Source organism: Cupressus sempervirens, chromosome 2 (assembly GCF_028749045.1).
Source record: "Cupressus sempervirens isolate cs-2001-9-10 chromosome 2, ASM2874904v1, whole genome shotgun sequence".
NCBI lineage: Eukaryota > Viridiplantae > Streptophyta > Pinopsida > Cupressales > Cupressaceae > Cupressus > Cupressus sempervirens.
The window spans coordinates 7,150,536-7,169,867 of NC_143119.1; positions in this window are offsets into that span (position 1 = coordinate 7,150,536).

The following is a 19,332-nucleotide window of genomic DNA, read 5'->3' on the forward strand; positions in this document are numbered from 1 at the left end:
GAGAAATTGATAGTTGAGTTAGAAAGTTCTTGAGGGTGTTCAGATGGTATGAGAATATCAAGGAGCCATACATGGACACATAGATCTACATCTTCATATTATAGGCCAAAGAGATCTAGAATCCATTGGCCATCAGAGCATAGTGGTAGATGTAATGAGAAATAGGGCCATTGGCCACATATGTATCGAAACTTGAAACACTTTTGATGCATGAAAAAAACTTTCTCTACTAATTAGTTCTATATTTCATTAATATAAAATTGAATAGAAAGAAAGAAGCATAAATATATTCAATATATAATTTTGCTAGAATTCCATAACCTATAAAACCAATTTTATAAGGAATACATAAATGCACAAAGAAGTTAAGAATAAACTTAAGGATAATATCATTTAAGATGCATAATATTAATAGCTTCCTTAAAAGAAACACCATCCATATCAGCAAGTTTATAAGTAGCCAAACCAAAGTCTTCAATGACAACAAAAGGTCCAAGCCAATTAGGGCTAAACTTTGCTTTTTCGCCAAGTAAAGCATTCACATTTTGTTGATTTTCATAGAGTACTAAATCACCAACTAAATTTTTATTTTCAATTACCTTATGATTATATTATTTTTTTAGAGATTTATGATAAGCTTTTATATGTTCTAACACATGTATTCATTGTTCATCCAACATTTCTAGCTCTTGTAAGTGTTGTTCCTAAAAAGTATCTTTGTCAATTATCCCATAAAATGAAATATATAAAGAAGGTATTTCTAATTCCAAAAATATAATAGCATCAGTACCATAGATGCTAATGTAAGGAGAAGTACTTGTGGTAGTATGAACACTTTTCCTATAAGCTCATAAAGCATATGTCAGTTAAGTATGCCAATCTTTTGCACGTTTGTTAACTATTTTTCTCAAAATCTATTCAATGATTTTATTTGATGCTTCAGCTTGACCATTGGATTGGGGATAATAAGGAGTTGAAACCTATGTTGGATTTGATATTTCTCCAAGAATTTCATGACTTTTAAAAAATAAAATAAGTACCATTATCCAAAATTATTATTGAAGCTATACCAAATCGTGTTATGATATTATTAAGGTCAAAATCATAAATAACATTTGTAGTTGTTAAATGTAGAGGGACAACTTCAACCCACTTCGTGAAGCATTTTGTAGCAGTCAAAATGTAAGTGTGTCCTTGAGAAGAAGCTAGTGAGATTTTTCCAATAAGGTCAAAACCCCAATTACTAAAAGGCCATGGATGCCCCCAATTGGTGATACTGGTATGGATATACACATTTTTCACTTATCACCACTGAGATCATGATAGTAGATGCCCCCAATTGGTGATATTGGTATGGATGTACACATTTTTCACTTATCACCACTGAGATCATGACAGTCTCCACACACCCATAGAGACACCATCGATGAGGCCTAGATGTAGCAAGCATGGTTAGAGTAGTCACTCCATGCCCCCACCATCTAGACCCTTTAGTGACATCCAAGAGGGAGACCTAGGTATGAAATATGAGATTTTATTAAAATTTAATTTGATTTGAAAAAGTAAAAAATTAATAAATGTAATTCTCATTCTACAGCTAGCATAGAAGAGTGGAGGAGCTTTGTATATGATATTCTAAAGGATACATGCATATCCTACTGACTACCAATGAGCAAGTGGAAATCCTCTCTTGGTTATAGAGATCTTGGTAGACATGTCAATATCTTTGCATATGTCCAATGAGAGCTAAGTTTGTGTAGAGAAAGGGTTGAGAAATTGATAGTTGAGTTAGAAAGTTCTTGAGGGTGTTCAGATGGTATGAGAATATCAAGGAGCCATACATGGACACATAGATCTACATCTTCATATTATAGGCCAAAGAGATCTAGAATCCATTGGCCATCAGAGCATAGTGGTAGATGTAATGATAAATAGGGCCATTGGCCACATATGTATCGAAACTTGAAACACTTTTGATGCATGAAAAAAACTTTCTTTACTAATTAGTTCTATATTTCATTAATATAAAATTGAATAGAAAGAAAGAAGCATAAATATATTCAATATATAATTTTGCTAGAATTCCATAACCTATAAAACCAATTTTATAAGGAATACATAAATGCACAAAGAAGTTAAGAATAAACTTAAGGATAATATCATTTAAGATGCATAATATTAATAGCTTCCTTAAAAGAAACACCATCCATATCAGCAAGTTTATAAGCAGCCAAACCAAAGTCTTCAATGACAACAAAAGGTCCAAGCCAATTAGGGCTAAACTTTGCTTTTTCGCCAAGTAAAGCATTCACATTTTGTTGATTTTCATAGAGTACTAAATCACCAACTAAATTTTTATTTTCAATTACCTTATGATTATATTGTTTCTGTAGAGATTTATGATAAGCTTTTATATGTTCTAACACATGTATTCATTGCTCATCCAACATTTCTAGCTCTTGTAAGTGTTGTTCCTGAAAAGTATCTTTGTCAATTATCCCAAAAAATGAAATATATAAAGAAGGTATTTCTAATTCCAAAAATATAATAGCATCAATACCATAGATGATAATGTAAGGAGAAGTACTTGTGGTAGTATGAACACTTGTCCTATAAGCTCATAAAGCATATGTCAGTTAAGTATGCCAATCTTTCGTATGTTTGTTAACTATTTTTCTCAAAATTTATTAATGATTTTATTTGATGCTTCATCTTGACCATTGGATTGGGGATAATAAGGAGTTGAAACCTATGTTGAATTTGATATTTCTCCAAGAATTTCATGACTTTTTAAAAATAAAATAAGTACCATTATCCAAAATTATTATTGAAGCTATACCAAATCATGTTATGATATTATTAAGGTCAAAATCATAAATAACATTTGTAGTTGTTAAATGTAGAGGGAAAACTTCAACCCACTTTGTGAAGCCTTTTGTAGCAGTCAGAATGTAAGTGTGTCCTTGAGAAGAAGCTAGTGAGATTTTTCCAATAAGGTCAAAACCCCAATTACTAAAAGGCCATGGAGAAACTTGATCACAAAGCTCATAAGAAGGAGCATGAATCAAATTACTATGTTTTTGACATTGAGGACATTTCTTAAAAAACATGAAATAATCTTGCTCCATAATTTTCCAATAATATCCTACTCTAAGTAATTTATTAACCAGAGATTTTCCCCCAAAATGCCCTCCACAAGAAAGACAATGAGCTTCTACCAAAGCTACTAGTATTTCATTTCTATTGAGACATATTAACAATAATCCTTCATAAGAGCATTTGTAAAGTGTATCTCCTAAAATAATATAATATGTTGCAAGCTTCCTAATACAATTATGCATGTTTTGTGTTGCTAATTCAGGAAAAGTACTATCTTTCAGAAAATGAAAAATATGAGAATACCATTCATCCAAATGCAAATTGAAACAATCAGAGGTAATCTTTTTAGAAATTGTAGGGTTTTTAAGATTTTGAATAGTAAATTGAAATTTTTTAGCATTATTCTCAAGACACACCAAAGAAGCTGCACTTGCCATGGTGTTCGCATGTTGATTATCTTTCCTAGGTAAAATTTGAATCATATAAAAAGAGAATTGTGAAAGAACATCAAGAGCCAAATCTCTATATTGTGTCATTTTATCATTCTTAGTATGATAATCTCCTTTAATTTGTTCAAAAATCAATTGTAAATCTCCATATATTTGCAAGTGTTTGATGTTAAGGGATGAAGTTGCTCATAGGCTAGTTATAAGAGCCTCATACCCTACAATGTTATTAGTACAAAGGAAAGGTTAATTTGTATGATCAAGGGATTGGTTTTTTCATAGGAGGAATTAAAATAATACCACCACCAAAACCTGTCTTATAGTTAGATCCATCAAAATACAATTCCCAAATATCATTTTGTTGAATAGCTTGAATATTGTCATCAGGAAATTCTATTGAAGTAGAACATGTGTCTGAATGAGGAAAAGGAGATTTAGCTAAATAATCTGTTAAAAATTTTCCCTTAATAGACTTCTAAGAAATGAAATTAAGATCAAATTCTATAAGTAACATCACCCACTTTTCCAAATGACCAGAGAGATGAGTTTGCGAGTAAAGATGTTTTAGAGAATCAAACTTGACAATCACATGGACTTTGGCATTTATAAGATAAATGCCTAAGTTTATGACATGCATAAACTACATCTAGACATTATCTCTCCAAATCTATGTATCTTGTTTCATAATCAAGTAATGTTTGACTAATGTAATACTTAGGTCTTTCCTTATCATTATTATCATTTTGAGCTAAAAATGCACTCACAACTTTCAGAGGCTCAAAGGTTTTTTTACATTCATCATTCCAAGAGAAAGTAGTATCCTTTCTAAGAAAGGAAGTAAATGGAACAGTCTAATCAACTAAATTAGAAAAAAAGTGATGAATAGCTTATATTTTTACTTTAAAACTTTGTAAATAAGAAATATTCTTAAGAGGAGGAATATTAACAATAACTTCAATATTTTTTTGTATTTACTTTTGTGCCTCTCTTAGAGATTATAAATCCTAATAATTTACTAGAATTTACTCCAAAAACACATTTCTTAGGATTCAATCTCATGTTGTAACTTCTAATCCTTTCAAAGATTTTTCCTAAAATAGTAACATGATCTTCTCTTTATATATATTTTACTAAGATATCATCCACATAATCCTCAAGGATCGTGTGGATGTAATCATGAAAAATCAAATTCATAGCTTGTTGATAATTTGCTCCTGCATTTTTTAATCCAAAAGACATTATGACCCAACAAAATGCTCCCCAAGGTGTTATAAATGCAATCTTAAATTGATCTTTAGGAGGAATAAAGATTTGATTATATCCAGAAAAACCATCCATAAAAGATAACAAAGGATGACTTGTTGTTGAATCCACAATCATATCAATATTCGGTAATGGAAAATCATCTTTTAAGGATGCCTTGTTTAAATATCTGAAATTAGTACACATCCTTATCTTATTTTCTCCTTTTGAAATAGGAACAGTGTTTGAAATCCATTCTGACTAATCAATAGAACAAATAAATCCAGAATCCAATAAATTTTCAATTTCACTTTGAACTAATAAAGCAATTCATGGATTCATCTTTTGAATTTCCTGCTTCATAGGTTTCATATTTTGTTTTAAAGCAATGTTATGAGTAATAGTCTTAGAATCTATACCCAACATATCTAAATATGTCCAAGCAAAAATGTCCTTAAATTCAACTAAAAGGAAACCAATTGATCACATTCATCCTTATTCAAACATTTCCCAATCTTTATTATCATTTTAGGATTGTTCTCATCCATTTGAATATCAACAGTCTTAGTTATTAATAAATCACTTCATATTGAAGGATCCATCAGTAAAGGAATAATATTTTTATTATCATGTTCTTCAAAATAAGCATCAATACTTAAACAATAAGACATCTATTGTTTGTGATGGAACTTAGGTAAATATTCATAGACCCCTAAAAATTATATTAAGGTTTCATATTCAGAAAAAATACCCAAAGTAGGTGCTTGATTAATGTCAATGAGAAGTGGGTTAACCAATTTCAACTATCTACCACATATATGATTAACATCAAGAGGAAAATTTGATGGTTTTCTATAAAGATTACATCCTAATCCATACATATGATCATAAATTTCATTATCCAAAGGTACTTGTATACCTTGCTCATATTTAACACATATTTTCCCATTAAATCCTTCTTTCTTAAGAAAATGATAACCAAAATGATACCAATCAGCCATTTTAGATGAAGTCCAAGGAGCAACATATGTCACATTATTAGAACAATCAAGTTTTATTGTTTTAATAGTTTTATTAATCAAAGGGGCACCAAAATTACATTTTAGTTCCTTAGAAAGAGGAGAAGGAATAAAAACTTGTTTCTCAAACTCACTTTGTTGCTTCCTAAATTCCAAATCATAGAGCTTATATTCTCTAATGAAATTAGGATTAAAATACAATGTCCCCCAGTAATCCTCAGTCAAAGAAGAAGATGAAGCTTCTGGTTGTTGAATATTAGTTTATTGTTTCTCAGATTATTTTTCAATCTCTTTACTTGGTTGAAGAGACTCAGATATTTTAGCATATTCTAAATTTAGGAAAGGATTTGGCACATCATCCACATGTAATGTATATATTAAGTTGTTATAAATGAACCTAACCTTGTGATGAAGAGTAGAAGGAATTGCATGCATAGTATGTAACCATGGTCTTCCTAAAAGAAGGTTATAATTGAGAGGTCTAGGCATAACATCAATAGGTGTATTTAGAATAAATGGACCAACTTTAATAAGTAAGGTAATAATGCCCAAAGTTCTCTTCACAATATTGTCAAATCCATGTATAGGAACATTATTAGGTTGAATAGTGGTGAGATCAACCTTAATTTCTTTAAGCATCTCCTTGCTACAAAAATTAAGCCCAGATCCATTATTAGCTAATGTTCTTCAAATGATACTCTGATTAATAGAGACAACAACCATAAGAACATCATATTGGTTTTGCACTTCAAGAGAAGGTAAATCATTATCAGAAAATACAATAGGAGGTACAAAAGGCATAGTTTGCATGCAATCTAAAATAGAATGAATGTTTTCTTGATTAGGAGGCAAAGTGGGAAGAGTAGATAAAGCTTTTTGTGCCTCATGATGTGCCAGGGAAGTTTGAAATAATTCCTATAAAGATATCTTAGTAGGAGTAGCACTTAATTGATCACCTATGTTATACCCCTTAAAGGTATAATAAAACGTAGGAGCTTGAGGAAGCATATTTTGAGAAGGAGGTAAAGAAATCATAACAATAGGCTGAGGGTTATTCCATTTGTGATAAGCAGGTGAAATAGAATTAGTGTTATCAAAGAAATCCAAAGGATATCTAGGTTTACCATTAATTTTTATTTCAGGACATCCTTCTACCATCATCAAAGGTGTAGGATATATCATTTTAGTTTTATCAATATTGCATATAGTGGGACATGAAGGTAACCATGTACACACCATATAGTATAATTCAATTGGAGAGGTTGTGGAGGAGAGTGAAGTAGGAATACAATCAATGGAGATCTTATCTAGGCCATTTTCATTCTCACTACCATGTACCTCCTTAGGGAATCTATCCTCCTTTGCAATAAAATCCTCATCAAAGTATTCAAAACAAGAATCATACATATTGAAATACTGAAAGCATGAAAATGTAAATGTTTTTGTATTTTTTTAAAGAAATTTTACAATTTTTTTGTATTATTGAAATATAAATGAAAGAAATGAAAGATTTAAATCTAACACCAAAAATAAAGAGTTGTCTTAAATGGGTTCACCGAATGAATATGTGAAAATGGAGTTTTGACAATGCATCTAACATTCCCCACTATCCATTTGTACTTTTGAATTGAAATTGAATATAAGTAATGTAAATTTGGAAATGCTTGAAATTGTACAAAATAAGATACATACCTCATGATGGAATTAATCTAGAAATACTTATTTTATGATGTCTATATAGAGTTTTTAGAAATTATGCAACTAGATTCAGGACCATAAAACCACAACAGAGAAAACCCAGAAAACTTTTGTCTTTATGGAAGTAGGTTGACTTTGACCTAGATAGCAAGGCACAATCTTACCCTTCCCTAAAGGTCATCCTTTATCCAAAATTTGATCTTGACCTGCACTACTCCAATGGAAATTTTTTTTGTGCATCCCAAAATTTTGTCAAAAAGCATACTCAGATACATACTACAATTCTCAAAACAATGACTATATACATATCTTTAAAATGGTGTTTTGGGGTGGCTATATAGGGTTTTACCTTAGTCAAGCCCCCATTTTGGTGATCTCCACCTCCACAAATAGCTAGTTGTAATATAATATGAGTGTATTAAATGTGTAATCACAAGATCTAATCCTCTAGATTAAAACCCTAGCATGAGTATGTATGAGAAAGAAATGCATAGATATGAATAAGATGAGAAAGCATACCAAGCCCCCAAGGCTAAAGTACTCCTACTAAACTCATAATCCATAATTGGTACCCCATGATTATATCTTTGAATGCTTGAACATTGATAATGATGGATCAAGGAAGATATGATCTCTCTTTCTCCAAATAGATGTTCACAATGGTTTGTTCACCAAAATTCTTGAAATCAACAATGGCTTGATCTTCTATATTATCCTTATGCAATCTTGCATCTTCATTTCACCATCACTTGCATGATTCTCATGACTTTTTTACTGTAAATGAATGCAAAATGAGAGTCTTTATATAGAGCTTTCAAGGTGAGGCTCCTAAAGGAATGTGAGGTCCCATAATTCAAATTTCACCTCAAATTATGGTCCAATCACAATAACAAAGGAGGGAAAAAAATTAAATCAATTTCAAATTAAAACCCTTCCACATTCGGATCTGAAAGCCCAACTTTAATTTTGGGGCCCTCTGGGACTAAACTTTGAAAAGGGGGATCAAACCCCAAAGAAGGTCAAGAATGACCTTGACCCTAACTTAGGTCAGGATTCACCTCGACCTTAACCTAGATAGGGTCGACCTCAACCTAGATCAGGGTTGACCTCAACCTTGACCCAATGGTCTAGATCAAGCTAGAATAGAGAACAAGAGGTCCTTGGGATGCCCAGAGACCCAAAAATGATATTAGAACATGGTAGAATACCAAGAATATGTACAAAATCCTATGATTAATATGATGAAGGTTAGGACCTATTGCTAAGTCCTAGCTAGAAAATAGAGCCATAGAAGAGGGAAATTAAGGAGAATCCTTGAGATCCTAACCCGTATTTCACCTGGAATGAAGGAATCAAGAGTATAATGTATCCTAAATAAAATTATATCATAATAAATGCACTAAAAGAGGGTGCTAAACCTATAAAAATGGAAGTGTTTCCATTTTAAGACAATGCAAGTAGTAATAAAAAATTTGGTCGAGTTATGCAAAACATGTTTGGGTTATACAAAACCTGATTAGGTTATTTGTCCATATGGATAAAGCAGTTAGAACTCAATAACCCAATCAGGTTATTGAAAACTATAAATAAAACAACATGTCAATGGTTATTATGTTGTTTCAATGCAGTCTAGACCAGATTCTATTTTTGTTTCATATGTATTTGTATACTAGGTATGCAAATGTAAGGTTTTTTTTACTTGGAAATGCTCAATTATATATTTTTCATGTGCCGACATCTTATTTTATGTTAGTATCTTATGATTGAACATAAAATATTCATGCAAATTTTTTTAGTTTTCTATTTTATTTTTTATTTAATTAATGTTATTGTTTGTAGAGTAATTTGCATCTACAATCATGGGAAAGAGCAAGAGAGGAATGGTTGAAAAATGAGAGGAAGCAAAGGCAAAAACAAGGGAGTATATGAGGAGATCACATGAAGGTACATCATCAAATTCCTCCAATATAAGTGATGAAAATATACCTATTGATATTGATGTCACAAACACACCTAATTTAACAAATGAAAATGTTCAACATGCCCCATTTGAAATTATTATGACAAATACACTTACATCACATGATGTTTGTAATGCTACATCTCAAGTTGAAATGATGAATGCACATGATGTAAGTAATGAACATATAGAGCATACACGTACATCAACATCACCTAGAATAATTTGTAGAAAACCAAAGTTTCTAATTGACATTGATGAAAATATTTTGAAGCCAATGCATGATAAAATGTCAAAAAGAAATTGTAGGAGAATAGCTCAAAAGACTTGGAATAACTATTTTGAAAATTTAAATTATTAGAAAATGCCAACTTGTTGAAATGGTTAAAAGTATGAAATTTAGAGGGACAATGAGAATTTTGGTGTTAATAACATATAAAAATAGTAGTGAAAGAAGCATTGTTATAAATCTCTTTGATGTATACCAATCCATTGGTTCAAAAGCACATACTAAAGATGTTAATACAAGTCAATAGGTCCTCACATCAACCATAATGGGAAAGGAAATGACAAAAACTCTTATGGTAAGAAAAACAAGTAAATCATTAGGGATAAGTAGAACAACATTACTCAAAGCATGGCATCATTAATTTGAGCTATTTCACCCCCTGACAAGCCCTATAAAATAGTAAAGAGTATTGTTATAAAGATGAGATAATGTTGTAAATGGCAAGAAGACACAATAACAAGAAGAAGATCATAGGAGGGAAAGAAGAAACAAGGACTTGAAGGACGGCATTGGAAGGATAGTACAAGGCCTAAATTGAAAACAAAGAGACCAAGAAGGAAAAGAGAGATGTGAATGAACTTTTGGCACCTTGTCAAGAAATAAAAGTGGAGATTCATGATCTTCACACTCTTGTAAGACACCCTATGTGATATGGAGGTTCTTCAATGTGGATTTGTATATGGAGGATGAATTCATGTGGTTCATTAGATGGATTTCATATGTGCTATGAGCAAGATATGTGGATGGGAATTTGATGGATTTGATGAATTTGGGAGGGTTTCAATGATGATAGGAGATGGAACAGTATTATTGTACTTTTAAGAATACCAATTAAGAAAAAAAATATTTCAAAACCAATGTATTATTGTACTTTTGAGAATATTTAAAAACCTTTATCTTAGGTGTTCTTAATCCTAGCCTTGCACCTGTAGCAGAATGAGTACTATGTGGTGTTCTTGTACTACTTGCTACACCCTGCATTGTATATTGTTTGAACATATCAATCTAAAGTGCTCTATAATTTTATTTTTTTAAATTACTTTCATGACATTTAGGTGATTAAAGAATATCATGTTAAAAATCATGAGGTTCATTAGATGGGGTTTGGGTAATGCTAGGAGCAAGAGATGTGGATGGGAATTGGATGGATTTAATGAATAGGAGGATTTCAATGATTGTAGGAGATGGAAGAGGATCTATAAGTGGGTTGTTAGTGTCATACCAATTTAAAAACATTATTTTAAAGCCAATGTATTGTTGTACTTTTAAGAAAAATTTAAAAACTTTACCTCAAGTGTTCTTTCTCCTAGCCTCACACCTCTAGTGGAACGAATACTATGTGGTGTTCTTGTACTACTTTCTGCACCCTACATTGCATATTAATCACATATCAATTTAGAGTGATCTATAATTTTTTTTTAATTTTATGATATTTGGGTGATTAAATAATATCATGTCAAAACTCAAACAAACAAACCTGTGTCCATTGTCCACCAAAGACCATTGCCATCAAATCATCTATGAGTGTGAAATTTCCACCTCCGTATGAATAACAAGTATTCCCACAATGTACACATCGATGAGATGACACTTCATCTTGAGATGCCTCCATATCTATCCTGTCACATATGTGATGATAGCTAAAACAAAATTTTGATTGGGCCTTGAAGACTATAATGATGCATGTGATGACGATGCAGGTAGCACAAGTGAGGATGACACTAGTGGTGTAGGTGACACAAGTGGTGTAGGTGACACAAGTGGAGATGACACTAGTGGTGCAAGTGACACAAGTGGAGATGATGTTGGTGTTGCAGGTGATGTTGATGGAGTTGTCATAGGTTGTGATGACCCTAGTGCCATAGGTGATGATGATGGAGTTGTCACATGCTATGATGACCCTGGTGCCATAGGTGATGATGATGTAGCTTCCCCATGCTATGATGACCCTAAAGGTGCATTGAATGATGGTCAAGGTGTCATTGATGAAGGAAAATCACCTAGCTAAGAGCCATGTTGAATGATAACATCTATCAATAATGCAGTCGAATGAAGAGTCTGTAAATCAATAAAATTCTTTACAATTGATGGAAGCATAATGTGAGGCATTTTTTTTGTGTTGTACATCTCTCATGTGGTGGTACCACCCTATAAGCCCTAGGTCTATCCTACGTAGAGCCTCTCCCTCTACCCTGGAACTGACAGATCTCAAAGTAATTTGGCTTCTTGCAAAGGATGAACTCATAACATACCTTTCTCAAAAAATATAGAGGCGCCTCATAATTATTAAATGGTGGTAGGTCAAATACCATATGCCACCTATCCCAAAAACATGATCACATCCTAGTATGAGTGCACCAATGAATATAAAGAGTTTTGGTTGTGTGTAATAGGGAGTTGTCGAATATAGGATCGGTGAAAAGATAACATATAGTACCTTTCTTTATGTCTTTATCTTTCACTTGCTAATATGATAACCCATCAGCATAAATTTCATAGCACCTATCGCTCCATGTATCCAATTTTGTAACCTCCCTAAACACCACATTTGCATTTTTGGTCATTTGTTCAAGTGTATTCACTAGGGTTGAGTGATGAGAAAGTGTAGATGACCACAATCTATTGACCATTTGGGTAATGTTAGTACTATTTTGTGAGAGGTGGTTTATGAGGTCCTCTTATGTAGTAGTTAAATGATGTAATTGTATGTGCAGAGGGTTTATAGAGGCAGTGGTTATTGAACGGGAACATTGAGTGGAAGGTTTTGTGGTTGTGTCACTATGGATGGAGGGTTTTGTGGCTGTGTCACAATAGGTGGAGTGTTTTTTGGTTGTGTCATGTGGAGGGTTTTATTGTGTAGGAGGTGGTCTTTCGTCTCTCCCTCATATTCTTGGATTCCTTGATGTATCTATATTAAACAATTTGAAAAAGTTTTACGAAACCCATAACTTATAAAACCACATTACAAAATTTGATTAAAAAAAATACATAAATGAAGACTTACCTCATTTGTGGGGACCATTGATGTAAATGCAATCAGAAATCATTTTTTATGCTAAACCCAATTGGGTTTTAGTGTTTTCCTTTGTAATCCACTTTGTTGTTGTCATTTGAGGGGTATAAAAATGCCCTAAAACACAGACAAAAAACATAATATATAGTTTACAAAATTTGACCAGGTTTTGTAAAACCTGATCAGGTTATTAATTTAGATAATTCAAAAAACCCAATTGGGTTTTGCAAAACCTGATCAGGTTTGCTAAAGTATAATGGCTAGGCTTAGATACCAAGCCTAGCCAACATTTCACTTTTAAATAACTCGATTAGGTTATTGAAAATTTTTCTTTCTTTGGGGGGAGGGGGGGGGTGTCAACTTTTTTTTGCACACACCCACCTAATCCTCGCCTTGAATTAAATGATACAAATCATCAATCTTATCTTCAATATAGTTTCCATATTCCAAGAAATCAATTGAGTCAGCTCAAAATCATGAATTTTCTTATGCATTCAAAATAATGGTACTCGATCATCACTAGATTTACTCAATTGTTGTAAAGCTTAACATCAACTATTACTTAGTCAATATTGATGCTCAATCAACCCTAAATTTTCATAGCACATACTATGGCTCGGTTGACACTAGCATCACTCAGCAATCCTCAGTCTTTCACTCTATTACTCTGTCAGGCTTATGATATATTTTGATTTGTGTATCAACATGATATATATAATCACTTTGTCTTATCAAAGTCTAACTAATTAAATGTCCATTGTAGCTTCCTTTTCATAAATCAACCTTTCCTCTAGGTGCTTTTGTTATGATAAATCTTCTCATCCTCTTCATCAATCAAAATAGATATGACATTTAGATAAGATAAAAATATGTCTTATTAGTATATTTGACATCAATGAAAAAACAAGAATTGTTCCAAGTGTAGTTTCCAATAATATTTTCTCATGCTATTAAAATGATTTCTATTTGTACTATTTTAGGTATTGTGGCTTGTGAATATTTTCATATTGAGAAGTTTGATGTTAAAATAACCTTTTTTCATGATGATTTGGATGAAGAGAGATATATGACAACCATATGGATTTGAGGTCAAAGGTAAGGAGAATTAAGTATGCAAATTGAAGAAAATTTTATATGGCTTGAAGGAAGCACCTTGCCAATGGTATCTTAAATTTGACAATTTTATGAAGGAGCATGGGTATACTCTGTGTCATTCTAATCATTGTGTTTATTTTAAGAGGTTAGATAATGACAACTATATTATTTTATGTTTATGTGTTGATGACATGCTTGTAGTTGGATCTAACATGGATCTGACATGCTTGTAGTTGGATCTAACATGGATCACATTACATGGATCTAACATGGATCACATTGTAGTTAAATAATAGTTAGCACATTCATTTTCTATGAAGGATTTTGGGGCAACAAAACAAATCCTTGGTATTACATTTTTTTTGATATAAGAAGAATAAAAAATTGACATTATCTTAAATTGATTATATTGAGAAGGTGTTACAATGTTTCTCTATGTAGAATGTTAAAGCTGGCAGCACACATTTACCTAGTCATTTAAAATTGACCAAGGATATGTGTCCAAAGACACCATAAGAGGAGGCTAAGATATCCAAGGTAACTTATTCTTTAGTTGTAGAGAATAATGTATGCCATAATATGTATTAAGCTAGATAGTGCACATATAGTGGGAGTTGTTAGCAGGTATATGAGTCATCTTGGAATTGAACATTGAAATGTAGTTAAATATATTCTTAGGTGTTTGAGGGGAACATCCACTAAGTGTTTAACTTTTTGCGGCTCTACTACGAATTTATAGGGCTATGTTTACTCAAATTTGATAGGGGGTATTGATACCAAGTAGAGTACTATATGTTATGTATTTACTATTGGTGGGACAATAGTGAGTTGGATTTCTCGATTAAAAAAGGTTAATTCTTTATCCACTACAAAGGCAGAGTATGATGTGCTATAGACACAACCAAGGAGATAGTACAACTTTAGTTCTTTATGGAAGAATTGGGACACCCATAGAGGGATAATTTTTTTTTCACAAATAGATAGAGTTTCATTCATTGTGAAAATAATTATGTCCTCCATTCAAATACAAAGCACATAAAATTGTAGTACCACTTCATTCAGTCAGTTTTGGATGATAGGCATTTAAATCTAGAGAAGACACACATAGAAAATAATCCAGTAGATATATTTACAAAGGTAGTGATGAGGGAGAAGATGAACTCCCCTTTAGCTTTGGTTGGTCTTCTATATTGAACATATAAAAGAATAGTAGAGTTTAGGGTGGTTTGATATTCTAGTGGGAGCTATAGGTTTAGCAATGCTATGATTAGTTTCCAATGATAATGCTTAATGGCTCCAAAATGAGGTGAAACCTTGATTAATAGATGCTTGTGGGATCATCTATTTCAGATCACTAGTCAAGCATTTTAGAATGGGGTTATTATAGCCCATCAAAGCAATGGTTCGTTAGTTATGGTCTCTAGAAGTAGACCATTTAAAAATATAATTTTTAAACTATCTTGAGTCGATCATATGTAATAAATTGTAATGGAATAAATAATATGAGGTTGGCTAGCCTCAAGGGTTATGGCTTAGTGTTTAAAACCTTCCCAGGTGGTTAAAAATAACTCTATAAGGAAGGCCCAAAGGTTTTCTTGGGAAGTTTTGGGTGATAGTTGCATCTCTATCTTACAGATTCTTGGAAAGAAGGTGCCCATGTGGATTTTCACATTGTCATTCTGTAATTGCACATTTATAGTGATAATAAGAATCACATATTTTATTCTCTTTATTTGCATTGTTCTTTGATTCTATTTTTTGTTGTAGTATTAAGGGGAGAACCCTTCATAACTCTCAACATTCCCTATTTCTAAAAAGATGAAGCTATAGTGGAGGGGATACTAATCAAAGACCCCAAGGTGAGTCTAAATTAACAAAGAAAAGTAAAGAATGAAGTGGCATAGGTAGATATAATTGAGGAAGAGGTCCTAATAGTAGTAGCATTGAAGGAAGATCATATGGGCCTAATAGAGGATCATATTTTGCAAATATGAAATTTTACAATTACAACTAATTAAGAGATCCTGCTTATAGGTTCCCTAAAAAAGGTTCCATTTACCAAAGTGGTAGAAGGGTCGACTATTTGGATGAAGACACTGTAAGTTTCAATACCCCTAAGGTAAATTTGGACTTATAAGTTATTGATAATTTGATGATTGGAAGAATCCTAATTAAGGAACCAGCCAAGGAGGAACCAAAGAAAAGGATGTCATTATTCAAGGTCTAGTGAAAGATCCTAGGCAAGGTATGTAAAATGATTATTGATTTAGGCTCCACTAATAACATTATTTAAGAGGAATCAATAAATAATTTGGGTGTAGCTAGAATACCTCATAATAGTCCTTATAGAGTTACATGGTTAAACAAGTGACAACATGTATTGGTTAATGAAAAAGCATGGGTGGAGTTTGCAATAGGTGGTTATAAAGACAAGATTATATGTGATGTGTTGCCTCTAGATGTATTCCATTGTCTATTGGGAAGGCCATGTTGATTTAATAGAATGTCCATACACAATGGTGAAAATAATCCTTATTCATTTTAGAAGGATGGAGCTACATACAAGATCTAATATTTTGTTGATGGAGAGGAGACTAGGACCATTGGTCCCAATGTATTAATGGTGGATGGAATGTTTTTGAACACTTACGAAGGAAGGTGGAGAAAGATTTTTAGTTGTGGTAAGCCTAGTGAAGAGGGAAAGACTAAAAAAATAGAGATACTTACAAAGATAGAAGATCTATTAGATCAATTCATAGATATTGTGAGTGATGGGACCCCTAAAACATTCCCACTACAAAGATCATTGAGTCACCTGTAGGTGCACTTTTAGTACACCATTTTAAAAACTTTTAAAGTTGCCTCCCATAAAGAATTTCCCAAAAATTGTTCCTAGTATGCTTAACAAATTTTCTATGAAGGATTGAATTATTTCTGAGTCTAGATATGCAAATGTGGAAGCAAATAGAAGTCAAAATTCATTTTTCCACCATGGAGAAGTGCTTTTCTAATTTTCCGTAATGGAGAAGTCAACTTGGGATTTCCCACCAAAGGAAAAATGAAGTGTAGTGGAAAACTCATTTTCCACTGCGCCTTTCACAGTCATTTTCTAATTTTCCATTGGAGAAGCACTTTTCTAATTTTCCACAATGGAGAAGTCAACTTGGGATTTTCCACCAAAGGAAAAATGAAGTGTAGTGGAAAACTCATTTTCCACTGTGCCTTTCGTAGGCAAAGTCAAATTTTCCACATGAGGAGAGAAAAGGAAAATCTCAATCCAAAATGAAGGTATATGGGGTCTAGCATCAAGATCACTCCAAAAAAATAATTTGTGAATCAATCTACGTCAAAAATGTGCCTGCTACATGGAAATGGAAAATTGAAGATTGGGTGCGCTTTTCACACTCAAAAATGGAATTTCCACCAAGCATCAAATCCATGATAGAGAGATGGAAAAGAGCTTTAATTGATGAAACAAGGAATGATAATCTCACAATGATTTATTGTTTGAGGATTTGAACATCAATGTGGTATTAAATATAAAATGGAAAATTCATTTTCCATTGCCACTTTCGCAGTCAAAGTTCAATTTTCCACCAAAGGGAGAAGACAAAAGTCAGACTTCCGCTATAAGCATTCCAGAGAATTTCTCCCAAATTTTAGCAAAGAATTAACATTGTAAGCATGGAAGATAACATTGTTGCAGATTGAAGACATGGATTATAGAGCATTGAAAGAAGAATGGCTAGAAATTTTATTTTATTAATTCTGATTTTGTAGCAGTCATATAGAGCAGAATTCAGAAGCTCATGTCTTTTGACTCAGTGATTATTTTTCTGATCACTCTAGTCAAGATGAAGATAACTAAGTTTGGAAGAACATATCCAAAAATGAGCTTGATCCAACAGTGGAATAAAAAGATATGCTCCACGAAAAATGGCCCATTTTTACTTGGCAAAACTATTTATTTTGTTGTCCACTCAATGAAGGAAAGATTTTGGATATTGATTTAACATATTTAAATGTCAACTATTAAAATATAATCTAAATATGTTAATATATATCATTATTAAATTTAAAAGTTAATAAGCTTATCAGTTTTCAAAAGGAAAAATATGAGAAGTCAAAGAGACAAGATCGGTTACAAAACTGAAAAGTCACTGGAAGAAACCAACGGTTGTTGGAGAATGTATTTATTGTAATACCTTTTCCATTGAAGGGGTTTTTCTTTTTTGCAAGAGTAGGTATTGCTGGAGTAGAGGGGAGACAGTAGTTTATTTTCACGCATTTCATTTCCTGTGTTTAAGGGATTTTGTATTTGGATTTTTGTAATGGATTTGGCAAAGGAATTGTGAGCAAATAAAGTCAGAGTATTTTTATTTGTGGTGTTCAATACAAAGAGGTTTTATTCTAAATCAGAGTATTTGGTTATTACTTTTTCTGATTATAATCAATCAGAGCATGGTCATATTCAATTTTGAACACTTTCTTACATCTTGAGTCAAATGGTGAATGGGTTGTAAATCAGAGTATTTTCAACTGTTCTTATTGCAAAGATTCAGACATTTAATCTTCTTTTCATTCCAGTTTCATTGCATTTACATTTACAACATTCATATTGCATTACCGGTATCAAGAAGTCATAGGAATTGTGGGTTCTTGGCATTGGCTAGATTTAGGAGTTAAAATCTACCTGAGTTAGTTCCATCTAGGATTGGCTTGGTTTTCCCTCTTCCATTCTCAGGTTAAGAACATACCCAATTAGTTTAGGAACAAACAAATTCATTGAATATCATTGATAAGGGAGATGTACCTTTCAATTCAGAGGAAATCTATCAACCTCATGATAGATTATCCAATTGTTGATATCAAATTGTTTCTCATAGCTTCAGGCATTTAAGAGTTACATTGGAAAGAGCAATCTATTTACCAACAAATTTTTGGCGACTCTGCTGGGGAAGTGGAAAAGAAGATTAGTGCTGAAGTTTTACTTCTTCAATTTTTATTATTATCTCTACTTGAGATTGGCGACTCTGTTTTGATTCTCATCATTTCTGGTTGAAGAGTCCAGTGTTTTCATTTTCAGAATTATTATTATCTCTACTTGCAAGAGATTGGTGACTCTGTTGTTAAAAGACCATGCCCATTAAAATTGTGAAAGGAAGAAGGCCAGATCCTTCTTTGATTGAACTTCATCAAATAGATGATCCAGTATTGCGTGATTTGTTTGATGCTTTTAGAGAAAGCATTACTCGTGGGCTAAAAATGAATTTGAGCATTGAAGAAGATCATGCACTAGTCCTTTTATGGAGAAGTGTTTGTGCCAGGTATCACAAATTAAAGGAGCTAGAAATAAAATCAAAGTTATTGCACCATTGTAGAGAGAGGGTTTTGCAGCTAAGGAAAGAATTGAAGATAGATAATGATGAGATTGCAAAAGTTCCACACCATCACATCTCCTATAATTTTTT